We start from the raw sequence: 23,791 nt of genomic DNA, 5'->3' as shown, positions 1-23,791 counted from the left end.
TTTTCTTTGCTCACAAATGGTGACTTTCATGTTTGCTTCTTCTGTCTATTTGTGATTCGTCACTCAGGTTTTTTTTTTTATTCTTACCTCTCTATCGCTCTATCTGCCCCCACCCCCAAAAAAGAACTAGCATGCAGAAATGTGCGTCCAGCTAAGAGAAAACGTCGACACGCAGGCTTGGTCCTCTGCAATACTGTGCATGAGCACAGCTGGTGTGCTTAAGTTGTAGCCTCTGTATTTACTCAACGCATGGACGGATAGCTATAGCTAGTTCACCTTATCTTCTTGAAGGAACTCACCGTTGTTCACCTAACCATACAGCCGTATACATATAAATGCCCCATGCAGAGAAACGTTGCATAATTATCCCTCCAAAAAAACCCAACTTTTTTTGCAGCAATTCAATTACACTCAATTATGCAGTTACACAGCTAAATAAGCACCTGTCACATTGCTGAGAGTAACAGGTTAAAGCAAATGAAAGAAAAAACAGCAAAGGCATTTTGTAAGACGGGATTTGATCATTTGGTGAACTCTGTGTAATCACTTTGTGAAAGTCTTGTATAAAAGGGCCATTTTAAACCTCCTCTCTCGCTTATGTCCATACCACCCTGAGAACTCCCGATCTCGTCTGATCTCGGAAGCTAAGCAGGTTCGGGCCTGCTTAGTACTTGGATGGGAGACCGCCTGGGAATACCAGGTGCTGTAAGCTTTTTCTTTGCTCACAAATGGTGACTTTCATGTTTGCTTCTTCTGTCTATTTGTGATTCGTCACTCAGGTTTTTTTTATTATTCTTACCTCTCTATCGCTCTATCTGCCCCCCCCCAAAAAAAACTAGCATGCAGAAACATGCGTCCAGCTAAGAGGAAATGTCGACACGCAGTCTTGGTCCTCTGCAATACTGTGCATGAGCACAGCTGGCGTGCTTAAGTTGTAGCCTCTGTATTTACTCAACGCATGGACGGATAGCTATAGCTAGTTCACCTTATCTTCTTGAAGGAACTCACCGTTGTTCACCTAACCATACAGCCGTATACATATAAATGCCCCATGCAGAGAAACGTTGCATAATTATCCTTCCAAAAAAACCCAACTTTTTTTGCAGCAATTCAATTACACTCAATTATGCAGTTACACAGCTAAATAAGCACCTGTCACATTGCTGAGAGTAACAGGTTAAAGCAAATGAAAGAAAAAACAGCAAAGGCATTGTGTAAGACGCGATTTGATCATTTGGTGAACTCTGTGTAATCACTTTGTGAAAGTCTTGTATAAAAGGGTCATTTTAAACCTCCTCACTCGCTTACGGCCATGCCACCCTGAGAACGCCCGATCTCGTCTGATCTCGGAAGCTAAGCAGGGTCGGGCCTGCTTAGTACTTGGATGGGAGCCCGCCTGGTAATACCAGGTGCTGTAAGCTTTTTCTTTGCTCACAAATGGTGACTTTCATGTTTGCTTCTTCTGTCTATTTGTGATTCGTCACTCAGGTTTTTTTTATTATTCTTACCTCTCTATCGCTCTATCTGCCCCCCCCCAAAAAAAACTAGCATGCAGAAACATGCGTCCAGCTAAGAGGAAACGTCGACACGCAGGCTTGGTCCTCTGCAATACTGCGCATGAGCACAGCTGGCGTGCTTAAGTTGTAGCCTCTGTATTTACTCAACGCATGGACGGATAGCTATAGCTAGTTCACCTTATCTTCTTGAAGGAACTCACCGTTGTTCACCTAACCATACAGCCGTATACATATAAATGCCCCATGCAGAGAAACGTTGCATAATTATCCCTCCAAAAAAACCCAACTTTTTTTGCAGCAATTCAATTACACTCAATTATGCAGTTACACAGCTAAATAAGCACCTGTCACATTGCTGAGAGTAACAGGTTAAAGCAAATGAAAGAAAAAACAGCAAAGGCATTTTGTAAGACGGGATTTGATCATTTGGTGAACTCTGTGTAATCACTTTGTGAAAGTCTTGTATAAAAGGGCCATTTTAAACCTCCTCTCTCGCTTATGGCCATACCACCCTGAGAACGCCCGATCTCGTCTGATCTCGGAAGCTAAGCAGGGTCGGGCCTGCTTAGTACTTGGATGGGAGACAGCCTGGGAATACCAGGTGCTGTAAGCTTTTTCTTTGCTCACAAATGGTGACTTTCATGTTTGCTTCTTCTGTCTATTTGTGATTCGTCACTCAGGTTTTTTTATTATTCTTACCTCTCTATCGCTCTATCTGCCCCCCCCCAAAAAAAACTAGCATGCAGAAACATGCGTCCAGCTAAGAGGAAACGTCGACACGCAGGCTTGGTCCTCTGCAATACTGCGCATGCGCACAGCTGGCGTGCTTAAGTTGTAGCCTCTGTATTTACTCAATGCATGGACGGATAGCTATAGCTAGTTCACCTTATCTTCTTGAAGGAACTCACCGTTGTTCACCTAACCATACAGCCGTATACATATAAATGCCCCATGCAGAGAAACGTTGCATAATTATCCTTCCAAAAAACCCCAACTTTTTTTGCAGCAATTCAATTACACTCAATTATGCAGTTACACAGCTAAATAAGCACCTGTCACATTGCTGAGAGTAACAGGTTAAAGCAAATGAAAGAAAAAACAGCAAAGGCATTTTGTAAGACGCGATTTGATCATTTGGTGAACTCTGTGTAATCACTTTGTGAAAGTCTTGTATAAAAGGGCCATTTTAAACCTCCTCTCTCGCTTATGGCCATACCACCCTGAGAACGCCCGATCTCGTCTGATCTCGGAAGCTAAACAGGGTCGGGCTTGCTTAGTACTTGGATGGGAGACCGCCTGGGAATACCAGGTGCTGTAAGCTTTTTCTTTGCTCACAAATGGTGACTTTCATGTTTGCTTCTTCTGTCTATTTGTGATTCGTCACTCAGGTTTTTTTTATTATTCTTACCTCTCTATCGCTCTATCTGCCCCCCCCAAAAAAAAACTAGCATGCAGAAACATGTGTCCAGCTAAGAGGAAACGTCGACACGCAGGCTTGGTCCTCTGCAATACTGCGCATGAGCACAGCTGGCGTGCTTAAGTTGTAGCCTCTGTATTTACTCAACGTATGGACGGATAGCTATAGCTAGTTCACCTTATCTTCTTGAAGGAACTCACCGTTGTTCACCTAACCATACAGCCGTATACATATAAATGCCCCATGCAGAGAAACGTTGCATAATTATCCCTCCAAAAAAACCCAACTTTTTTTGCAGCAATTCAATTACACTCAATTATGCAGTTACACAGCTAAATAAGCACCTGTCACATTGCTGAGAGTAACAGGTTAAAGCAAATGAAAGAAAAAACAGCAAAGGCATTTTGTAAGACGGGATTTGATCATTTGGTGAACTCTGTGTAATCACTTTGTGAAAGTCTTGTATAAAAGGGCCATTTTAAACCTCCTCTCTCGCTTATGTCAATACCACCCTGAGAACGCCCGATCTCGTCTGATCTCGGAAGCTAAGCAGGGTCGGGCCTGCTTAGTACTTGGATGGGAGACAGCCTGGGAATACCAGGTGCTGTAAGCTTTTTCTTTGCTCACAAATGGTGACTTTCTTGTTTGCTTCTTCTGTCTATTTGAGATTCATCACTCAGGTTTTTTTTATTATTCTTACCTCTCTATCGCTCTATCTGCCCCCCCCCAAAAAAAAACTAGCATGCAGAAACATGCGTCCAGCTAAGAGGAAACGTCGACACGCAGGCTTGGTCCTCTGCAATACTGCGCATGCGCACAGCTGGCGTGCTTAAGTTGTAGCCTCTGTATTTACTCAACGCATGGACGGATAGCTATAGCTAGTTCACCTTATCTTCTTGAAGGAACTCACCGTTGTTCACCTAACCATACAGCCGTATACATATAAATGCCCCATGCAGAGAAACGTTGCATAATTATCCTTCCAAAAAAACCCAACTTTTTTTGCAGCAATTCAATTACACTCAATTATGCAGTTACACAGCTAAATAAGCACCTGTCACATTGCTGAGAGTAACAGGTTAAAGCAAATGAAAGAAAAAACAGCAAAGGCATTGTGTAAGACGCGATTTGATCATTTGGTGAACTCTGTGTAATCACTTTGTGAAAGTCTTGTATAAAAGGGTCATTTTAACCCTCCTCTCTCGCTTACGGCCATACCACCCTGAGAACGCCCGATCTCGTCTGATCTCGGAAGCTAAGCAGGGTCGGGCCTGGTTAGTACTTGGATGGGAGACCGCCTGGGAATACCAGGTGCTGTAAGCTTTTTCTTTGCTCACAAATGGTGACTTTCATGTTTGCTTCTTCTGTCTATTTGTGATTCGTCACTCAGGTTTTTTTATTATTCTTACCTCTCTATCGCTCTATCTGCCCCCCCCCAAAAAAAACTAGCATGCAGAAACATGCGTCCAGCTAAGAGGAAACGTCGACACGCAGGCTTGGTCCTCTGCAATACTGCGCATGCGCACAGCTGGCGTGCTTAAGTTGTAGCCTCTGTATTTACTCAATGCATGGACGGATAGCTATAGCTAGTTCACCTTATCTTCTTGAAGGAACTCACCGTTGTTCACCTAACCATACAGCCGTATACATATAAATGCCCCATGCAGAGAAACGTTGCATAATTATCCTTCCAAAAAACCCCAACTTTTTTTGCAGCAATTCAATTACACTCAATTATGCAGTTACACAGCTAAATAAGCACCTGTCACATTGCTGAGAGTAACAGGTTAAAGCAAATGAAAGAAAAAACAGCAAAGGCATTTTGTAAGACGCGATTTGATCATTTGGTGAACTCTGTGTAATCACTTTGTGAAAGTCTTGTATAAAAGGGCCATTTTAAACCTCCTCTCTCGCTTATGGCCATACCACCCTGAGAACGCCCGATCTCGTCTGATCTCGGAAGCTAAGCAGGGTCGGGCCTGCTTAGTACTTGGATGGGAGACCGCCTGGGAATACCAGGTGCTGTAAGCTTTTTCTTTGCTCACAAATGGTGACTTTCATGTTTGCTTCTTCTGTCTATTTGTGATTCGTCACTCAGGTTTTTTTTATTATTCTTACCTCTCTATCGCTCTATCTGCCCCCCCCCAAAAAAAACTAGCATGCAGAAACATGCGTCCAGCTAAGAGGAAATGTCGACACGCAGTCTTGGTCCTCTGCAATACTGTGCATGAGCACAGCTGGCGTGCTTAAGTTGTAGCCTCTGTATTTACTCAACGCATGGACGGATAGCTATAGCTAGTTCACCTTATCTTCTTGAAGGAACTCACCGTTGTTCACCTAACCATACAGCCGTATACATATAAATGCCCCATGCAGAGAAACGTTGCATAATTATCCTTCCAAAAAAACCCAACTTTTTTTGCAGCAATTCAATTACACTCAATTATGCAGTTACACAGCTAAATAAGCACCTGTCACATTGCTGAGAGTAACAGGTTAAAGCAAATGAAAGAAAAAACAGCAAAGGCATTGTGTAAGACGCGATTTGATCATTTGGTGAACTCTGTGTAATCACTTTGTGAAAGTCTTGTATAAAAGGGTCATTTTAAACCTCCTCACTCGCTTACGGCCATGCCACCCTGAGAACGCCCGATCTCGTCTGATCTCGGAAGCTAAGCAGGGTCGGGCCTGCTTAGTACTTGGATGGGAGCCCGCCTGGTAATACCAGGTGCTGTAAGCTTTTTCTTTGCTCACAAATGGTGACTTTCATGTTTGCTTCTTCTGTCTATTTGTGATTCGTCACTCAGGTTTTTTTTATTATTCTTACCTCTCTATCGCTCTATCTGCCCCCCCCCAAAAAAAACTAGCATGCAGAAACATGCGTCCAGCTAAGAGGAAACGTCGACACGCAGGCTTGGTCCTCTGCAATACTGCGCATGAGCACAGCTGGCGTGCTTAAGTTGTAGCCTCTGTATTTACTCAACGCATGGACGGATAGCTATAGCTAGTTCACCTTATCTTCTTGAAGGAACTCACCGTTGTTCACCTAACCATACAGCCGTATACATATAAATGCCCCATGCAGAGAAACGTTGCATAATTATCCCTCCAAAAAAACCCAACTTTTTTTGCAGCAATTCAATTACACTCAATTATGCAGTTACACAGCTAAATAAGCACCTGTCACATTGCTGAGAGTAACAGGTTAAAGCAAATGAAAGAAAAAACAGCAAAGGCATTTTGTAAGACGGGATTTGATCATTTGGTGAACTCTGTGTAATCACTTTGTGAAAGTCTTGTATAAAAGGGCCATTTTAAACCTCCTCTCTCGCTTATGGCCATACCACCCTGAGAACGCCCGATCTCGTCTGATCTCGGAAGCTAAGCAGGGTCGGGCCTGCTTAGTACTTGGATGGGAGCCCGCCTGGTAATACCAGGTGCTGTAAGCTTTTTCTTTGCTCACAAATGGTGACTTTCATGTTTGCTTCTTCTGTCTATTTGTGATTCGTCACTCAGGTTTTTTTTATTATTCTTACCTCTCTATCGCTCTATCTGCCCCCCCCCCAAAAAAAACTAGCATGCAGAAACATGCGTCCAGCTAAGAGGAAACGTCGACACGCAGGCTTGGTCCTCTGCAATACTGCGCATGAGCACAGCTGGCGTGCTTAAGTTGTAGCCTCTGTATTTACTCAACGCATGGACGGATAGCTATAGCTAGTTCACCTTATCTTCTTGAAGGAACTCACCGTTGTTCACCTAACCATACAGCCGTATACATATAAATGCCCCATGCAGAGAAACGTTGCATAATTATCCCTCCAAAAAAACCCAACTTTTTTTGCAGCAATTCAATTACACTCAATTATGCAGTTACACAGCTAAATAAGCACCTGTCACATTGCTGAGAGTAACAGGTTAAAGCAAATGAAAGAAAAAACAGCAAAGGCATTTTGTAAGACGGGATTTGATCATTTGGTGAACTCTGTGTAATCACTTTGTGAAAGTCTTGTATAAAAGGGCCATTTTAAACCTCCTCTCTCGCTTATGGCCATACCACCCTGAGAACGCCCGATCTCGTCTGATCTCGGAAGCTAAGCAGGGTCGGGCCTGCTTAGTACTTGGATGGGAGACAGCCTGGGAATACCAGGTGCTGTAAGCTTTTTCTTTGCTCACAAATGGTGACTTTCATGTTTGCTTCTTCTGTCTATTTGTGATTCGTCACTCAGGTTTTTTTATTATTCTTACCTCTCTATCGCTCTATCTGCCCCCCCCCAAAAAAAACTAGCATGCAGAAACATGCGTCCAGCTAAGAGGAAACGTCGACACGCAGGCTTGGTCCTCTGCAATACTGCGCATGCGCACAGCTGGCGTGCTTAAGTTGTAGCCTCTGTATTTACTCAATGCATGGACGGATAGCTATAGCTAGTTCACCTTATCTTCTTGAAGGAACTCACCGTTGTTCACCTAACCATACAGCCGTATACATATAAATGCCCCATGCAGAGAAACGTTGCATAATTATCCTTCCAAAAAACCCCAACTTTTTTTGCAGCAATTCAATTACACTCAATTATGCAGTTACACAGCTAAATAAGCACCTGTCACATTGCTGAGAGTAACAGGTTAAAGCAAATGAAAGAAAAAACAGCAAAGGCATTTTGTAAGACGCGATTTGATCATTTGGTGAACTCTGTGTAATCACTTTGTGAAAGTCTTGTATAAAAGGGCCATTTTAAACCTCCTCTCTCGCTTATGGCCATACCACCCTGAGAACGCCCGATCTCGTCTGATCTCGGAAGCTAAACAGGGTCGGGCTTGCTTAGTACTTGGATGGGAGACCGCCTGGGAATACCAGGTGCTGTAAGCTTTTTCTTTGCTCACAAATGGTGACTTTCATGTTTGCTTCTTCTGTCTATTTGTGATTCGTCACTCAGGTTTTTTTTATTATTCTTACCTCTCTATCGCTCTATCTGCCCCCCCCAAAAAAAAACTAGCATGCAGAAACATGTGTCCAGCTAAGAGGAAACGTCGACACGCAGGCTTGGTCCTCTGCAATACTGCGCATGAGCACAGCTGGCGTGCTTAAGTTGTAGCCTCTGTATTTACTCAACGTATGGACGGATAGCTATAGCTAGTTCACCTTATCTTCTTGAAGGAACTCACCGTTGTTCACCTAACCATACAGCCGTATACATATAAATGCCCCATGCAGAGAAACGTTGCATAATTATCCCTCCAAAAAAACCCAACTTTTTTTGCAGCAATTCAATTACACTCAATTATGCAGTTACACAGCTAAATAAGCACCTGTCACATTGCTGAGAGTAACAGGTTAAAGCAAATGAAAGAAAAAACAGCAAAGGCATTTTGTAAGACGGGATTTGATCATTTGGTGAACTCTGTGTAATCACTTTGTGAAAGTCTTGTATAAAAGGGCCATTTTAAACCTCCTCTCTCGCTTATGTCAATACCACCCTGAGAACGCCCGATCTCGTCTGATCTCGGAAGCTAAGCAGGGTCGGGCCTGCTTAGTACTTGGATGGGAGACAGCCTGGGAATACCAGGTGCTGTAAGCTTTTTCTTTGCTCACAAATGGTGACTTTCTTGTTTGCTTCTTCTGTCTATTTGAGATTCATCACTCAGGTTTTTTTTATTATTCTTACCTCTCTATCGCTCTATCTGCCCCCCCCCAAAAAAAAACTAGCATGCAGAAACATGCGTCCAGCTAAGAGGAAACGTCGACACGCAGGCTTGGTCCTCTGCAATACTGCGCATGCGCACAGCTGGCGTGCTTAAGTTGTAGCCTCTGTATTTACTCAACGCATGGACGGATAGCTATAGCTAGTTCACCTTATCTTCTTGAAGGAACTCACCGTTGTTCACCTAACCATACAGCCGTATACATATAAATGCCCCATGCAGAGAAACGTTGCATAATTATCCTTCCAAAAAAACCCAACTTTTTTTGCAGCAATTCAATTACACTCAATTATGCAGTTACACAGCTAAATAAGCACCTGTCACATTGCTGAGAGTAACAGGTTAAAGCAAATGAAAGAAAAAACAGCAAAGGCATTGTGTAAGACGCGATTTGATCATTTGGTGAACTCTGTGTAATCACTTTGTGAAAGTCTTGTATAAAAGGGTCATTTTAACCCTCCTCTCTCGCTTACGGCCATACCACCCTGAGAACGCCCGATCTCGTCTGATCTCGGAAGCTAAGCAGGGTCGGGCCTGGTTAGTACTTGGATGGGAGACCGCCTGGGAATACCAGGTGCTGTAAGCTTTTTCTTTGCTCACAAATGGTGACTTTCATGTTTGCTTCTTCTGTCTATTTGTGATTCGTCACTCAGGTTTTTTTATTATTCTTACCTCTCTATCGCTCTATCTGCCCCCCCCCAAAAAAAACTAGCATGCAGAAACATGCGTCCAGCTAAGAGGAAACGTCGACACGCAGGCTTGGTCCTCTGCAATACTGCGCATGCGCACAGCTGGCGTGCTTAAGTTGTAGCCTCTGTATTTACTCAATGCATGGACGGATAGCTATAGCTAGTTCACCTTATCTTCTTGAAGGAACTCACCGTTGTTCACCTAACCATACAGCCGTATACATATAAATGCCCCATGCAGAGAAACGTTGCATAATTATCCTTCCAAAAAACCCCAACTTTTTTTGCAGCAATTCAATTACACTCAATTATGCAGTTACACAGCTAAATAAGCACCTGTCACATTGCTGAGAGTAACAGGTTAAAGCAAATGAAAGAAAAAACAGCAAAGGCATTTTGTAAGACGCGATTTGATCATTTGGTGAACTCTGTGTAATCACTTTGTGAAAGTCTTGTATAAAAGGGCCATTTTAAACCTCCTCTCTCGCTTATGGCCATACCACCCTGAGAACGCCCGATCTCGTCTGATCTCGGAAGCTAAGCAGGGTCGGGCCTGCTTAGTACTTGGATGGGAGACCGCCTGGGAATACCAGGTGCTGTAAGCTTTTTCTTTGCTCACAAATGGTGACTTTCATGTTTGCTTCTTCTGTCTATTTGTGATTCGTCACTCAGGTTTTTTTTATTATTCTTACCTCTCTATCGCTCTATCTGCCCCCCCCCAAAAAAAACTAGCATGCAGAAACATGCGTCCAGCTAAGAGGAAATGTCGACACGCAGTCTTGGTCCTCTGCAATACTGTGCATGAGCACAGCTGGCGTGCTTAAGTTGTAGCCTCTGTATTTACTCAACGCATGGACGGATAGCTATAGCTAGTTCACCTTATCTTCTTGAAGGAACTCACCGTTGTTCACCTAACCATACAGCCGTATACATATAAATGCCCCATGCAGAGAAACGTTGCATAATTATCCTTCCAAAAAAACCCAACTTTTTTTGCAGCAATTCAATTACACTCAATTATGCAGTTACACAGCTAAATAAGCACCTGTCACATTGCTGAGAGTAACAGGTTAAAGCAAATGAAAGAAAAAACAGCAAAGGCATTGTGTAAGACGCGATTTGATCATTTGGTGAACTCTGTGTAATCACTTTGTGAAAGTCTTGTATAAAAGGGTCATTTTAAACCTCCTCACTCGCTTACGGCCATGCCACCCTGAGAACGCCCGATCTCGTCTGATCTCGGAAGCTAAGCAGGGTCGGGCCTGCTTAGTACTTGGATGGGAGCCCGCCTGGTAATACCAGGTGCTGTAAGCTTTTTCTTTGCTCACAAATGGTGACTTTCATGTTTGCTTCTTCTGTCTATTTGTGATTCGTCACTCAGGTTTTTTTTATTATTCTTACCTCTCTATCGCTCTATCTGCCCCCCCCCAAAAAAAACTAGCATGCAGAAACATGCGTCCAGCTAAGAGGAAACGTCGACACGCAGGCTTGGTCCTCTGCAATACTGCGCATGAGCACAGCTGGCGTGCTTAAGTTGTAGCCTCTGTATTTACTCAACGCATGGACGGATAGCTATAGCTAGTTCACCTTATCTTCTTGAAGGAACTCACCGTTGTTCACCTAACCATACAGCCGTATACATATAAATGCCCCATGCAGAGAAACGTTGCATAATTATCCCTCCAAAAAAACCCAACTTTTTTTGCAGCAATTCAATTACACTCAATTATGCAGTTACACAGCTAAATAAGCACCTGTCACATTGCTGAGAGTAACAGGTTAAAGCAAATGAAAGAAAAAACAGCAAAGGCATTTTGTAAGACGGGATTTGATCATTTGGTGAACTCTGTGTAATCACTTTGTGAAAGTCTTGTATAAAAGGGCCATTTTAAACCTCCTCTCTCGCTTATGGCCATACCACCCTGAGAACGCCCGATCTCGTCTGATCTCGGAAGCTAAGCAGGGTCGGGCCTGCTTAGTACTTGGATGGGAGACAGCCTGGGAATACCAGGTGCTGTAAGCTTTTTCTTTGCTCACAAATGGTGACTTTCATGTTTGCTTCTTCTGTCTATTTGTGATTCGTCACTCAGGTTTTTTTATTATTCTTACCTCTCTATCGCTCTATCTGCCCCCCCCCCAAAAAAAACTAGCATGCAGAAACATGCGTCCAGCTAAGAGGAAACGTCGACACGCAGGCTTGGTCCTCTGCAATACTGCGCATGCGCACAGCTGGCGTGCTTAAGTTGTAGCCTCTGTATTTACTCAATGCATGGACGGATAGCTATAGCTAGTTCACCTTATCTTCTTGAAGGAACTCACCGTTGTTCACCTAACCATACAGCCGTATACATATAAATGCCCCATGCAGAGAAACGTTGCATAATTATCCTTCCAAAAAACCCCAACTTTTTTTGCAGCAATTCAATTACACTCAATTATGCAGTTACACAGCTAAATAAGCACCTGTCACATTGCTGAGAGTAACAGGTTAAAGCAAATGAAAGAAAAAACAGCAAAGGCATTTTGTAAGACGCGATTTGATCATTTGGTGAACTCTGTGTAATCACTTTGTGAAAGTCTTGTATAAAAGGGCCATTTTAAACCTCCTCTCTCGCTTATGGCCATACCACCCTGAGAACGCCCGATCTCGTCTGATCTCGGAAGCTAAACAGGGTCGGGCTTGCTTAGTACTTGGATGGGAGACCGCCTGGGAATACCAGGTGCTGTAAGCTTTTTCTTTGCTCACAAATGGTGACTTTCATGTTTGCTTCTTCTGTCTATTTGTGATTCGTCACTCAGGTTTTTTTTATTATTCTTACCTCTCTATCGCTCTATCTGCCCCCCCCAAAAAAAAACTAGCATGCAGAAACATGCGTCCAGCTAAGAGGAAACGTCGACACGCAGGCTTGGTCCTCTGCAATACTGCGCATGAGCACAGCTGGCGTGCTTAAGTTGTAGCCTCTGTATTTACTCAACGTATGGACGGATAGCTATAGCTAGTTCACCTTATCTTCTTGAAGGAACTCACCGTTGTTCACCTAACCATACAGCCGTATACATATAAATGCCCCATGCAGAGAAACGTTGCATAATTATCCCTCCAAAAAAACCCAACTTTTTTTGCAGCAATTCAATTACACTCAATTATGCAGTTACACAGCTAAATAAGCACCTGTCACATTGCTGAGAGTAACAGGTTAAAGCAAATGAAAGAAAAAACAGCAAAGGCATTTTGTAAGACGGGATTTGATCATTTGGTGAACTCTGTGTAATCACTTTGTGAAAGTCTTGTATAAAAGGGCCATTTTAAACCTCCTCTCTCGCTTATGGCCATACCACCCTGAGAACGCCCGATCTCGTCTGATCTCGGAAGCTAAGCAGGGTCGGGCCTGCTTAGTACTTGGATGGGAGACAGCCTGGGAATACCAGGTGCTGTAAGCTTTTTCTTTGCTCACAAATGGTGACTTTCTTGTTTGCTTCTTCTGTCTATTTGAGATTCATCACTCAGGTTTTTTTTATTATTCTTACCTCTCTATCGCTCTATCTGCCCCCCCCCCCAAAAAAAAACTAGCATGCAGAAACATGCGTCCAGCTAAGAGGAAACGTCGACACACAGGCTTGGTCCTCTGCAATACTGCGCATGCGCACAGCTGGCGTGCTTAAGTTGTAGCCTCTGTATTTACTCAACGCATGGACGGATAGCTATAGCTAGTTCACCTTATCTTCTTGAAGGAACTCACCGTTGTTCACCTAACCATACAGCCGTATACATATAAATGCCCCATGCAGAGAAACGTTGCATAATTATCCTTCCAAAAAAACCCAACTTTTTTTGCAGCAATTCAATTACACTCAATTATGCAGTTACACAGCTAAATAAGCACCTGTCACATTGCTGAGAGTAACAGGTTAAAGCAAATGAAAGAAAAAACAGCAAAGGCATTGTGTAAGACGCGATTTGATCATTTGGTGAACTCTGTGTAATCACTTTGTGAAAGTCTTGTATAAAAGGGTCATTTTAACCCTCCTCTCTCGCTTACGGCCATACCACCCTGAGAACGCCCGATCTCGTCTGATCTCGGAAGCTAAGCAGGGTCGGGCCTGGTTAGTACTTGGATGGGAGACCGCCTGGGAATACCAGGTGCTGTAAGCTTTTTCTTTGCTCACAAATGGTGACTTTCATGTTTGCTTCTTCTGTCTATTTGTGATTCGTCACTCAGGTTTTTTTTATTATTCTTACCTCTCTATCGCTCTATCTGCCCCCCCCCCAAAAAAACTAGCATGCAGAAACATGCGTCCAGCTAAGAGGAAACGTCGACACGCAGGCTTGGTCCTCTGCAATACTGCGCATGCGCACAGCTGGCGTGCTTAAGTTGTAGCCTCTGTATTTACTCAATGCATGGACGGATAGCTATAGCTAGTTCACCTTATCTTCTTGAAGGAACTCACCGTTGTTCACCTAACCATACAGCCGTATACATATAAATGCCCCATGCAGAGAAACGTTGCATAATTATCCTTCCAAAAAAACCCAACTTTTTTTGCAGCAATTCAATTACACTCAATTATGCAGTTACACAGCTAAATAAGCACCTGTCACATTGCTGAGAGTAACAGGTTAAAGCAAATGAAAGAAAAAACAGCAAAGGCATTTTGTAAGACGCGATTTGATCATTCGGTGAGCTCTGTGTAATCACTTTGTGAAAGTCTTGTATAAAAGGGTCATTTTAAACCTCCTCTCTCGCTTACGGCCATACCACCCTGAGAACGCCCGATCTCGTCTGATCTCGGAAGCTAAGCAGGGTTGGGCCTGCTTAGTACTTGGATGGGAGACCGCCTGGGAATACCAGGTGCTGTAAGCTTTTTCTTTGCTCACAAATGGTGACTTTCATGTTTGCTTCTTCTGTCTATTTGTGATTCGTCACTCAGGTTTTTTTTATTATTCTTACCTCTCTATCGCTCTATCTGCCCCCCCCCCCCAAAAAAGAACTAGCATGCAGAAATGTGCGTCCAGCTAAGAGGAAACGTCGACACGCAGGCTTGGTCCTCTGCAATACTGCGCATGAGCACAGCTGGCGTGCTTAAGTTATAGCCTCTGTATTTACTCAACGCATGGACGGATAGCTATAGCTAGTTCACCTTATCTTCTTGAAGGAACTCACCGTTGTTCACCTAACCATACAGCCGTATACATATAAATGCCCCATGCAGAGAAACGTTGCATAATTATCCTTCCAAAAAAACCCAACTTTTTTTGCAGCAATTCAATTACACTCAATTATGCAGTTACACAGCTAAATAAGCACCTGTCACATTGCTGAGAGTAACAGGTTAAAGCAAATGAAAGAAAAAACAGCAAAGGCATTTTGTAAGACGCGATTTGATCATTCGGTGAGCTCTGTGTAATCACTTTGTGAAAGTCTTGTATAAAAGGGTCATTTTAAACCTCCTCTCTTGCTTACGGCCATACCACCCTGAGAACGCCCGATCTCGTCTGATCTCGGAAGCTAAGCAGGGTTGGGCCTGCTTAGTACTTGGATGGGAGACCGCCTGGGAATACCAGGTGCTGTAAGCTTTTTCTTTGCTCACAAATGGTGACTTTCATGTTTGCTTCTTCTGTCTATTTGTGATTCGTCACTCAGGTTTTTTTTATTATTCTTACCTCTCTATCGCTCTATCTGCCCCCCCCCCCAAAAAAGAACTAGCATGCAGAAATGTGCGTCCAGCTAAGAGGAAACGTCGACACGCAGGCTTGGTCCTCTGCAATACTGCGCATGAGCACAGCTGGCGTGCTTAAGTTATAGCCTCTGTATTTACTCAACGCATGGACGGATAGCTATAGCTAGTTCACCTTATCTTCTTGAAGGAACTCACCGTTGTTCACCTAACCATACAGCCGTATACATATAAATGCCCCATGCAGAGAAACGTTGCATAATTATCCTTCCAAAAAAACCCAACTTTTTTTGCAGCAATTCAATTACACTCAATTATGCAGTTACACAGCTAAATAAGCACCTGTCACATTGCTGAGAGTAACAGGTTAAAGCAAATGAAAGAAAAAACAGCAAAGGCATTTTGTAAGACGCGATTTGATCATTCGGTGAGCTCTGTGTAATCACTTTGTGAAAGTCTTGTATAAAAGGGTCATTTTAAACCTCCTCTCTCGCTTACGGCCATACCACCCTGAGAACGCCCGATCTCGTCTGATCTCGGAAGCTAAGCAGGGTTGGGCCTGCTTAGTACTTGGATGGGAGACCGCCTGGGAATACCAGGTGCTGTAAGCTTTTTCTTTGCTCACAAATGGTGACTTTCATGTTTGCTTCTTCTGTCTATTTGTGATTCGTCACTCAGGTTTTTTTTATTATTCTTACCTCTCTATCGCTCTATCTGCCCCCCCCCCAAAAAAGAACTAGCATGCAGAAATGTGCGTCCAGCTAAGAGGAAACGTCGACACGCAGGCTTGGTCCTCTGCAATACTGCGCATGAGCACAGCTGGCGTGCTTAAGTTATAGCCTCTGTATTTACTCAACGCATGGACGGATAGCTATAGCTAGTTCACCTTATCTTCTTGAAGGAACTCACCGTTGTTCACCTAACCATACAGCCGTATACATATAAATGCCCCATGCAGAGAAACGTTGCATAATTATCCTTCCAAAAAAACCCAACTTTTTTTGCAGCAATTCAATTACACTCAATTATGCAGTTACACAGCTAAATAAGCACCTGTCACATTGCTGAGAGTAACAGGTTAAAGCAAATGAAAGAAAAAACAGCAAAGGCATTTTGTAAGACGCGATTTGATCATTCGGTGAGCTCTGTGTAATCACTTTGTGAAAGTCTTGTATAAAAGGGTCATTTTAAACCTCCTCTCTCGCTTACGGCCATACCACCCTGAGAACGCCCGATCTCGTCTGATCTCGGAAGCTAAGCAGGGTTGGGCCTGCTTAGTACTTGGATGGGAGACCGCCTGGGAATGCCAGGTGCTGTAAGCTTTTTCTTTGCTCACAAATGGTGACTTTCATGTTTGCTTCTTCTGTCTATTTGTGATTCGTCACTCAGGTTTTTTTTATTATTCTTACCTCTCTATCGCTCTATCTGCCCCCCCCCCCCCCCCCAAAAAAGAACTAGCATGCAGAAATGTGCGTCCAGCTAAGAGGAAACGTCGACACGCAGGCTTGGTCCTCTGCAATACTGCGCATGAGCACAGCTGGCGTGCTTAAGTTATAGCCTCTGTATTTACTCAACGCATGGACGGATAGCTATAGCTAGTTCACCTTATCTTCTTGAAGGAACTCACCGTTGTTCACCTAACCATACAGCCGTATACATATAAATGCCCCATGCAGAGAAACGTTGCATAATTATCCTTCCAAAAAAACCCAACTTTTTTTGCAGCAATTCAATTACACTCAATTATGCAGTTACACAGCTAAATAAGCACCTGTCACATTGCTGAGAGTAACAGGTTAAAGCAAATGAAAGAAAAAACAGCAAAGGCATTTTGTAAGACGCGATTTGATCATTCGGTGAGCTCTGTGTAATCACTTTGTGAAAGTCTTGTATAAAAGGGTCATTTTAAACCTCCTCTCTCGCTTACGGCCATACCACCCTGAGAACGCCCGATCTCGTCTGATCTCGGAAGCTAAGCAGGGTTGGGCCTGCTTAGTACTTGGATGGGAGACCGCCTGGGAATACCAGGTGCTGTAAGCTTTTTCTTTGCTCACAAATGGTGACTTTCATGTTTGCTTCTTCTGTCTATTTGTGATTCGTCACTCAGGTTTTTTTTATTATTCTTACCTCTCTATCGCTCTATCTGCCCCCCCCCCCAAAAAAGAACTAGCATGCAGAAATGTGCGTCCAGCTAAGAGGAAACGTCGACACGCAGGCTTGGTCCTCTGCAATACTGCGCATGAGCACAGCTGGCGTGCTTAAGTTATAGCCTCTGTATTTACTCAACGCATGGACGGATAGCTATAGCTAGTTCACCTTATCTTCTTGAAGGAACTCACCGTTGTTCACCTAACCATACAGCCGTATACATATAAATGCCCCATGCAGAGAAACGTTGCATAATTATCCTTCCAAAAAAACCCAACTTTTTTTGCAGCAATTCAATTACACTCAATTATGCAGTTACACAGCTAAATAAGCACCTGTCACATTGCTGAGAGTAACAGGTTAAAGCAAATGAAAGAAAAAACAGCAAAGGCATTTTGTAAGACGCGATTTGATCATTCGGTGAGCTCTGTGTAATCACTTTGTGAAAGTCTTGTATAAAAGGGTCATTTTAAACCTCCTCTCTCGCTTACGGCCATACCACCCTGAGAACGCCCGATCTCGTCTGATCTCGGAAGCTAAGCAGGGTTGGGCCTGCTTAGTACTTGGATGGGAGACCGCCTGGGAATGCCAGGTGCTGTAAGCTTTTTCTTTGCTCACAAATGGTGACTTTCATGTTTGCTTCTTCTGTCTATTTGTGATTCGTCACTCAGGTTTTTTTTATTATTCTTACCTCTCTATCGCTCTATCTGCCCCCCCCCCCCCCCCCCAAAAAAGAACTAGCATGCAGAAATGTGCGTCCAGCTAAGAGGAAACGTCGACACGCAGGCTTGGTCCTCTGCAATACTGCGCATGAGCACAGCTGGCGTGCTTAAGTTATAGCCTCTGTATTTACTCAACGCATGGACGGATAGCTATAGCTAGTTCACCTTATCTTCTTGAAGGAACTCACCGTTGTTCACCTAACCATACAGCCGTATACATATAAATGCCCCATGCAGAGAAACGTTGCATAATTATCCTTCCAAAAAAACCCAACTTTTTTTGCAGCAATTCAATTACACTCAATTATGCAGTTACACAGCTAAATAAGCACCTGTCACATTGCTGAGAGTAACAGGTTAAAGCAAATGAAAGAAAAAACAGCAAAGGCATTTTGTAAGACGCGATTTGATCATTCGGTGAGCTCTGTGTAATCACTTTGTGAAAGTCTTGTATAAAAGGGTCATTTTAAACCTCCTCTCTCGCTTACGGCCATACCACCCTGAGAACGCCCGATCTCGTCTGATCTCGGAAGCTAAGCAGGGTTGGGCCTGCTTAGTACTTGGATGGGAGACCGCCTGGGAATACCAGGTGCTGTAAGCTTTTTCTTTGCTCACAAATGGTGACTTTCATGTTTGCTTCTTCTGTCTATTTGTGATTCGTCACTCAGGTTTTTTTTATTATTCTTACCTCTCTATCGCTCTATCTGCCCCCCCCCCCCAAAAAAGAACTAGCATGCAGAAATGTGCGTCCAGCTAAGAGGAAACGTCAACACGCAGGCTTGGTCCTCTGCAATACTGCGCATGAGCACAGCTGGCGTGCTTAAGTTATAGCCTCTGTATTTACTCAACGCATGGACGGATAGCTATAGCTAGTTCACCTTATCTTCTTGAAGGAACTCACCGTTGTTCACCTAACCATACAGCCGTATACATATAAATGCCCCATGCAGAGAAACGTTGCATAATTATCCTTCCAAAAAAACCCAACTTTTTTTGCAGCAATTCAATTACACTCAATTATGCAGTTACACAGCTAAATAAGCACCTGTCACATTGCTGAGAGTAACAGGTTAAAGCAAATGAAAGAAAAAACAGCAAAGGCATTTTGTAAGACGCGATTTGATCATTCGGTGAGCTCTGTGTAATCACTTTGTGAAAGTCTTGTATAAAAGGGTCATTTTAAACCTCCTCTCTCGCTTACGGCCATACCACCCTGAGAACGCCCGATCTCGTCTGATCTCGGAAGCTAAGCAGGGTTGGGCCTGCTTAGTACTTGGATGGGAGACCGCCTGGGAATACCAGGTGCTGTAAGCTTTTTCTTTGCTCACAAATGGTGACTTTCATGTTTGCTTCTTCTGTCTATTTGTGATTCGTCACTCAGGTTTTTTTTATTATTCTTACCTCTCTATCGCTCTATCTGCCCCCCCCCCCAAAAAAGAACTAGCATGCAGAAATGTGCGTCCAGCTAAGAGGAAACGTCGACACGCAGGCTTGGTCCTCTGCAATACTGCGCATGAGCACAGCTGGCGTGCTTAAGTTATAGCCTCTGTATTTACTCAACGCATGGACGGATAGCTATAGCTAGTTCACCTTATCTTCTTGAAGGAACTCACCGTTGTTCACCTAACCATACAGCCGTATACATATAAATGCCCCATGCAGAGAAATGTTGCATAATTATCCTTCCAAAAAAACCCAACTTTTTTTGCAGCAATTCAATTACACTCAATTATGCAGTTACACAGCTAAATAAGCACCTGTCACATTGCTGAGAGTAACAGGTTAAAGCAAATGAAAGAAAAAACAGCAAAGGCATTTTGTAAGACGCGATTTGATCATTCGGTGAGCTCTGTGTAATCACTTTGTGAAAGTCTTGTATAAAAGGGTCATTTTAAACCTCCTCTCTCACTTACGGCCATACCACCCTGAGAACGCCCGATCTCGTCTGATCTCGGAAGCTAAGCAGGGTTGGGCCTGCTTAGTACTTGGATGGGAGACCACCTGGGAATACCAGGTGCTGTAAGCTTTTTCTTTGCTCACAAATGGTGACTTTCATGTTTGCTTCTTCTGTCTATTTGTGATTCGTCACTCAGGTTTTTTTTATTATTCTTACCTCTCTATCGCTCTATCTGCCCCCCCCCCAAAAAAGAACTAGCATGCAGAAATGTGCGTCCAGCTAAGAGGAAACGTCGACACGCAGGCTTGGTCCTCTGCAATACTGCGCATGAGCACAGCTGGCGTGCTTAAGTTATAGCCTCTGTATTTACTCAACGCATGGACGGATAGCTATAGCTAGTTCACCTTATCTTCTTGAAGGAACTCACCGTTGTTCACCTAACCATACAGCCGTATACATATAAATGCCCCATGCAGAGAAACGTTGCATAATTATCCTTCCAAAAAAACACAACTTTTTTTGCAGCAATTCAATTACACTCAATTATGCAGTTACACAGCTAAATAAGCACCTGTCACATTGCTGAGAGTAACAGGTTAAAGCAAATGAAAGAAAAAACAGCAAAGGCATTTTGTAAGACGCGATTTGATCATTCGGTGAGCTCTGTGTAATCACTTTGTGAAAGTCTTGTATAAAAGGGTCATTTTAAACCTCCTCTCTCGCTTACGGCCATACCACCCTGAGAACGCCCGATCTCGTCTGATCTCGGAAGCTAAGCAGGGTTGGGCCTGCTTAGTACTTGGATGGGAGACCGCCTGGGAATACCAGGTGCTGTAAGCTTTTTCTTTGCTCACAAATGGTGACTTTCATGTTTGCTTCTTCTGTCTATTTGTGATTCGTCACTCAGGTTTTTTTTATTATTCTTACCTCTCTATCGCTCTATCTGCCCCCCCCCAAAAAAAAACTAGCATGCAGAAACATGCGTCCAGCTAAGAGGAAACGTCGACACGCAGGCTTGGTCCTCTGCAATACTGCGCATGAGCACAGCTGGCGTGCTTAAGTTATAGCCTCTGTATTTACTCAACGCATGGACGGATAGCTATAGCTAGTTCACCTTATCTTCTTGAAGGAACTCACCGTTGTTCACCTAACCATACAGCCGTATACATATAAATGCCCCATGCAGAGAAACGTTGCATAATTATCCTTCCAAAAAAACCCAACTTTTTTTGCAGCAATTCAATTACACTCAATTATGCAGTTACACAGCTAAATAAGCACCTGTCACATTGCTGAGAGTAACAGGTTAAAGCAAATGAAAGAAAAAACAGCAAAGGCATTTTGTAAGACGCGATTTGATCATTCGGTGAGCTCTGTGTAATCACTTTGTGAAAGTCTTGTATAAAAGGGTCATTTTAAACCTCCTCTCTCGCTTACGGCCATACCACCCTGAGAACGCCCGATCTCGTCTGATCTCGGAAGCTAAGCAGGGTTGGGCCTGCTTAGTACTTGGATGGGAGACCGCCTGGGAATGCCAGGTGCTGTAAGCTTTTTCTTTGCTCACAAATGGTGACTTTCATGTTTGCTTCTTCTGTCTATTTGTGATTCGTCACTCAGGTTTTTTTTATTATTCTTACCTCTCTATCGCTCTATCTGCCCCCCCCCCCAAAAAAGAACTAGCATGCAGAAATGTGCGTCCAGCTAAGAGGAAACGTCGACACGCAGGCTTGGTCCTCTGCAATACTGCGCATGAGCACAGCTGGCGTGCTTAAGTTATAGCCTCTGTATTTACTCAACGCATGGACGGATAGCTATAGCTAGTTCACCTTATCTTCTTGAAGGAACTCACCGTTGTTCACCTAACCATACAGCCGTATACATATAAATGCCCCATGCAGAGAAACGTTGCATAATTATCCTTCCAAAAAAACCCAACTTTTTTTGCAGCAATTCAATTACACTCAATTATGCAGTTACACAGCTAAATAAGCACCTGTCACATTGCTGAGAGTAACAGGTTAAAGCAAATGAAAGAAAAAACAGCAAAGGCATTTTGTAAGACGCGATTTGATCATTCGGTGAGCTCTGTGTAATCACTTTGTGAAAGTCTTGTATAAAAGGGTCATTTTAAACCTCCTCTCTCGCTTACGGCCATACCACCCTGAGAACGCCCGATCTCGTCTGATCTCGGAAGCTAAGCAGGGTTGGGCCTGCTTAGTACTTGGATGGGAGACCGCCTGGGAATACCAGGTGCTGTAAGCTTTTTCTTTGCTCACAAATGGTGACTTTCATGTTTGCTTCTTCTGTCTATTTGTGATTCGTCACTCAGGTTTTTTTTATTATTCTTACCTCTCTATCGCTCTATCTGCCCCCCCCCCCCAAAAAAGAACTAGCATGCAGAAATGTGCGTCCAGCTAAGAGGAAACGTCGACACGCAGGCTTGGTCCTCTGCAATACTGCGCATGAGCACAGCTGGCGTGCTTAAGTTATAGCCTCTGTATTTACTCAACGCATGGACGGATAGCTATAGCTAGTTCACCTTATCTTCTTGAAGGAACTCACCGTTGTTCACCTAACCATACAGCCGTATACATATAAATGCCCCATGCAGAGAAACGTTGCATAATTATCCTTCCAAAAAAACCCAACTTTTTTTGCAGCAATTCAATTACACTCAATTATGCAGTTACACAGCTAAATAAGCACCTGTCACATTGCTGAGAGTAACAGGTTAAAGCAAATGAAAGAAAAAACAGCAAAGGCATTTTGTAAGACGCGATTTGATCATTCGGTGAGCTCTGTGTAATCACTTTGTGAAAGTCTTGTATAAAAGGGTCATTTTAAACCTCCTCTCTCGCTTACGGCCATACCACCCTGAGAACGCCCGATCTCGTCTGATCTCGGAAGCTAAGCAGGGTTGGGCCTGCTTAGTACTTGGATGGGAGACCGCCTGGGAATACCAGGTGCTGTAAGCTTTTTCTTTGCTCACAAATGGTGACTTTCATGTTTGCTTCTTCTGTCTATTTGTGATTCGTCACTCAGGTTTTTTTTATTATTCTTACCTCTCTATCGCTCTATCTGCCCCCCCCCCAAAAAAGAACTAGCATGCAGAAATGTGCGTCCAGCTAAGAGGAAACGTCGACACGCAGGCTTGGTCCTCTGCAATACTGCGCATGAGCACAGCTGGCGTGCTTAAGTTATAGCCTCTGTATTTACTCAACGCATGGACGGATAGCTATAGCTAGTTCACCTTATCTTCTTGAAGGAACTCACCGTTGTTCACCTAACCATACAGCCGTATACATATAAATGCCCCATGCAGAGAAACGTTGCATAATTATCCTTCCAAAAAAACCCAACTTTTTTTGCAGCAATTCAATTACACTCAATTATGCAGTTACACAGCTAAATAAGCACCTGTCACATTGCTGAGAGTAACAGGTTAAAGCAAATGAAAGAAAAAACAGCAAAGGCATTTTGTAAGACGCGATTTGATCATTCGGTGAGCTCTGTGTAATCACTTTGTGAAAGTCTTGTATAAAAGGGTCATTTTAAACCTCCTCTCTCGCTTACGGCCATACCACCCTGAGAACGCCCGATCTCGTCTGATCTCGGAAGCTAAGCAGGGTTGGGCCTGCTTAGTACTTGGATGGGAGACCGCCTGGGAATACCAGGTGCTGTAAGCTTTTTCTTTGCTCACAAATGGTGACTTTCATGTTTGCTTCTTCTGTCTATTTGTGATTCGTCACTCAGGTTTTTTTTATTATTCTTACCTCTCTATCGCTCTATCTGCCCCCCCCCCCCAAAAAAGAACTAGCATGCAGAAATGTGCGTCCAGCTAAGAGGAAACGTCGACACGCAGGCTTGGTCCTCTGCAATACTGCGCATGAGCACAGCTGGCGTGCTTAAGTTATAGCCTCTGTATTTACTCAACGCATGGACGGATAGCTATAGCTAGTTCACCTTATCTTCTTGAAGGAACTCACCGTTGTTCACCTAACCATACAGCCGTATACATATAAATG

At 43.5% G+C, this 23,791-nt stretch overlaps 31 non-coding genes and 2 pseudogenes across 31 annotated transcripts; all 33 read left to right on the top strand.

Moving 5' to 3' along the window:
* The first annotated feature begins 593 nt into the window (after positions 1–593).
* Positions 594–712, top strand: LOC143487409 (5S ribosomal RNA). The gene has a single exon (XR_013124213.1). It is a non-coding gene; the product is annotated as a 5S ribosomal RNA (ribosomal RNA).
* Positions 713–1,302: 590 nt separating this feature from the next.
* LOC143487412 (5S ribosomal RNA) lies at positions 1,303–1,421 on the top strand. The gene has a single exon (XR_013124216.1). It is a non-coding gene; the product is annotated as a 5S ribosomal RNA (ribosomal RNA).
* A 590-nt stretch (positions 1,422–2,011) lies between these two features.
* LOC143487377 (5S ribosomal RNA) lies at positions 2,012–2,130 on the top strand. Its single transcript, XR_013124183.1, has one exon. It is a non-coding gene; the product is annotated as a 5S ribosomal RNA (ribosomal RNA).
* A 589-nt stretch (positions 2,131–2,719) lies between these two features.
* LOC143487245 (5S ribosomal RNA) lies at positions 2,720–2,838 on the top strand. The gene has a single exon (XR_013124055.1). It is a non-coding gene; the product is annotated as a 5S ribosomal RNA (ribosomal RNA).
* Positions 2,839–3,428: 590 nt separating this feature from the next.
* LOC143487474 (5S ribosomal RNA) lies at positions 3,429–3,547 on the top strand (annotated as a pseudogene).
* A 591-nt stretch (positions 3,548–4,138) lies between these two features.
* On the top strand, positions 4,139–4,257 carry LOC143487090 (5S ribosomal RNA). Its single transcript, XR_013123905.1, has one exon. It is a non-coding gene; the product is annotated as a 5S ribosomal RNA (ribosomal RNA).
* Positions 4,258–4,846: 589 nt separating this feature from the next.
* On the top strand, positions 4,847–4,965 carry LOC143487189 (5S ribosomal RNA). The gene has a single exon (XR_013124000.1). It is a non-coding gene; the product is annotated as a 5S ribosomal RNA (ribosomal RNA).
* A 590-nt stretch (positions 4,966–5,555) lies between these two features.
* On the top strand, positions 5,556–5,674 carry LOC143487411 (5S ribosomal RNA). The gene has a single exon (XR_013124215.1). It is a non-coding gene; the product is annotated as a 5S ribosomal RNA (ribosomal RNA).
* A 590-nt stretch (positions 5,675–6,264) lies between these two features.
* LOC143487403 (5S ribosomal RNA) lies at positions 6,265–6,383 on the top strand. The gene has a single exon (XR_013124208.1). It is a non-coding gene; the product is annotated as a 5S ribosomal RNA (ribosomal RNA).
* A 591-nt stretch (positions 6,384–6,974) lies between these two features.
* LOC143487375 (5S ribosomal RNA) lies at positions 6,975–7,093 on the top strand. Its single transcript, XR_013124182.1, has one exon. It is a non-coding gene; the product is annotated as a 5S ribosomal RNA (ribosomal RNA).
* A 589-nt stretch (positions 7,094–7,682) lies between these two features.
* Positions 7,683–7,801, top strand: LOC143487244 (5S ribosomal RNA). Its single transcript, XR_013124054.1, has one exon. It is a non-coding gene; the product is annotated as a 5S ribosomal RNA (ribosomal RNA).
* A 590-nt stretch (positions 7,802–8,391) lies between these two features.
* On the top strand, positions 8,392–8,510 carry LOC143487473 (5S ribosomal RNA; annotated as a pseudogene).
* Positions 8,511–9,101: 591 nt separating this feature from the next.
* On the top strand, positions 9,102–9,220 carry LOC143487493 (5S ribosomal RNA). The gene has a single exon (XR_013124279.1). It is a non-coding gene; the product is annotated as a 5S ribosomal RNA (ribosomal RNA).
* A 589-nt stretch (positions 9,221–9,809) lies between these two features.
* Positions 9,810–9,928, top strand: LOC143487188 (5S ribosomal RNA). Its single transcript, XR_013123999.1, has one exon. It is a non-coding gene; the product is annotated as a 5S ribosomal RNA (ribosomal RNA).
* A 590-nt stretch (positions 9,929–10,518) lies between these two features.
* Positions 10,519–10,637, top strand: LOC143487410 (5S ribosomal RNA). Its single transcript, XR_013124214.1, has one exon. It is a non-coding gene; the product is annotated as a 5S ribosomal RNA (ribosomal RNA).
* Positions 10,638–11,227: 590 nt separating this feature from the next.
* On the top strand, positions 11,228–11,346 carry LOC143487374 (5S ribosomal RNA). Its single transcript, XR_013124181.1, has one exon. It is a non-coding gene; the product is annotated as a 5S ribosomal RNA (ribosomal RNA).
* A 590-nt stretch (positions 11,347–11,936) lies between these two features.
* On the top strand, positions 11,937–12,055 carry LOC143487243 (5S ribosomal RNA). The gene has a single exon (XR_013124053.1). It is a non-coding gene; the product is annotated as a 5S ribosomal RNA (ribosomal RNA).
* A 590-nt stretch (positions 12,056–12,645) lies between these two features.
* Positions 12,646–12,764, top strand: LOC143487373 (5S ribosomal RNA). Its single transcript, XR_013124180.1, has one exon. It is a non-coding gene; the product is annotated as a 5S ribosomal RNA (ribosomal RNA).
* A 593-nt stretch (positions 12,765–13,357) lies between these two features.
* LOC143487430 (5S ribosomal RNA) lies at positions 13,358–13,476 on the top strand. Its single transcript, XR_013124235.1, has one exon. It is a non-coding gene; the product is annotated as a 5S ribosomal RNA (ribosomal RNA).
* Positions 13,477–14,066: 590 nt separating this feature from the next.
* Positions 14,067–14,185, top strand: LOC143487114 (5S ribosomal RNA). Its single transcript, XR_013123928.1, has one exon. It is a non-coding gene; the product is annotated as a 5S ribosomal RNA (ribosomal RNA).
* Positions 14,186–14,779: 594 nt separating this feature from the next.
* Positions 14,780–14,898, top strand: LOC143487112 (5S ribosomal RNA). The gene has a single exon (XR_013123926.1). It is a non-coding gene; the product is annotated as a 5S ribosomal RNA (ribosomal RNA).
* A 593-nt stretch (positions 14,899–15,491) lies between these two features.
* Positions 15,492–15,610, top strand: LOC143487111 (5S ribosomal RNA). The gene has a single exon (XR_013123925.1). It is a non-coding gene; the product is annotated as a 5S ribosomal RNA (ribosomal RNA).
* A 592-nt stretch (positions 15,611–16,202) lies between these two features.
* Positions 16,203–16,321, top strand: LOC143487160 (5S ribosomal RNA). Its single transcript, XR_013123972.1, has one exon. It is a non-coding gene; the product is annotated as a 5S ribosomal RNA (ribosomal RNA).
* A 599-nt stretch (positions 16,322–16,920) lies between these two features.
* On the top strand, positions 16,921–17,039 carry LOC143487110 (5S ribosomal RNA). Its single transcript, XR_013123924.1, has one exon. It is a non-coding gene; the product is annotated as a 5S ribosomal RNA (ribosomal RNA).
* A 593-nt stretch (positions 17,040–17,632) lies between these two features.
* On the top strand, positions 17,633–17,751 carry LOC143487159 (5S ribosomal RNA). Its single transcript, XR_013123971.1, has one exon. It is a non-coding gene; the product is annotated as a 5S ribosomal RNA (ribosomal RNA).
* A 600-nt stretch (positions 17,752–18,351) lies between these two features.
* On the top strand, positions 18,352–18,470 carry LOC143487109 (5S ribosomal RNA). Its single transcript, XR_013123923.1, has one exon. It is a non-coding gene; the product is annotated as a 5S ribosomal RNA (ribosomal RNA).
* Positions 18,471–19,064: 594 nt separating this feature from the next.
* LOC143487108 (5S ribosomal RNA) lies at positions 19,065–19,183 on the top strand. Its single transcript, XR_013123922.1, has one exon. It is a non-coding gene; the product is annotated as a 5S ribosomal RNA (ribosomal RNA).
* A 593-nt stretch (positions 19,184–19,776) lies between these two features.
* LOC143487187 (5S ribosomal RNA) lies at positions 19,777–19,895 on the top strand. Its single transcript, XR_013123998.1, has one exon. It is a non-coding gene; the product is annotated as a 5S ribosomal RNA (ribosomal RNA).
* Positions 19,896–20,487: 592 nt separating this feature from the next.
* Positions 20,488–20,606, top strand: LOC143487107 (5S ribosomal RNA). Its single transcript, XR_013123921.1, has one exon. It is a non-coding gene; the product is annotated as a 5S ribosomal RNA (ribosomal RNA).
* A 591-nt stretch (positions 20,607–21,197) lies between these two features.
* LOC143487158 (5S ribosomal RNA) lies at positions 21,198–21,316 on the top strand. Its single transcript, XR_013123970.1, has one exon. It is a non-coding gene; the product is annotated as a 5S ribosomal RNA (ribosomal RNA).
* Positions 21,317–21,909: 593 nt separating this feature from the next.
* On the top strand, positions 21,910–22,028 carry LOC143487106 (5S ribosomal RNA). Its single transcript, XR_013123920.1, has one exon. It is a non-coding gene; the product is annotated as a 5S ribosomal RNA (ribosomal RNA).
* A 594-nt stretch (positions 22,029–22,622) lies between these two features.
* LOC143487105 (5S ribosomal RNA) lies at positions 22,623–22,741 on the top strand. Its single transcript, XR_013123919.1, has one exon. It is a non-coding gene; the product is annotated as a 5S ribosomal RNA (ribosomal RNA).
* A 592-nt stretch (positions 22,742–23,333) lies between these two features.
* LOC143487104 (5S ribosomal RNA) lies at positions 23,334–23,452 on the top strand. The gene has a single exon (XR_013123918.1). It is a non-coding gene; the product is annotated as a 5S ribosomal RNA (ribosomal RNA).
* Positions 23,453–23,791: the final 339 nt, after the last annotated feature.

Source organism: Brachyhypopomus gauderio, unplaced genomic scaffold (genome assembly GCF_052324685.1).
Source record: "Brachyhypopomus gauderio isolate BG-103 unplaced genomic scaffold, BGAUD_0.2 sc46, whole genome shotgun sequence".
Lineage (NCBI taxonomy): Eukaryota > Metazoa > Chordata > Actinopteri > Gymnotiformes > Hypopomidae > Brachyhypopomus > Brachyhypopomus gauderio.
Note: the sequence above shows the minus strand (reverse complement) of the source record. Positions and strands in the feature narration are given on the sequence as shown.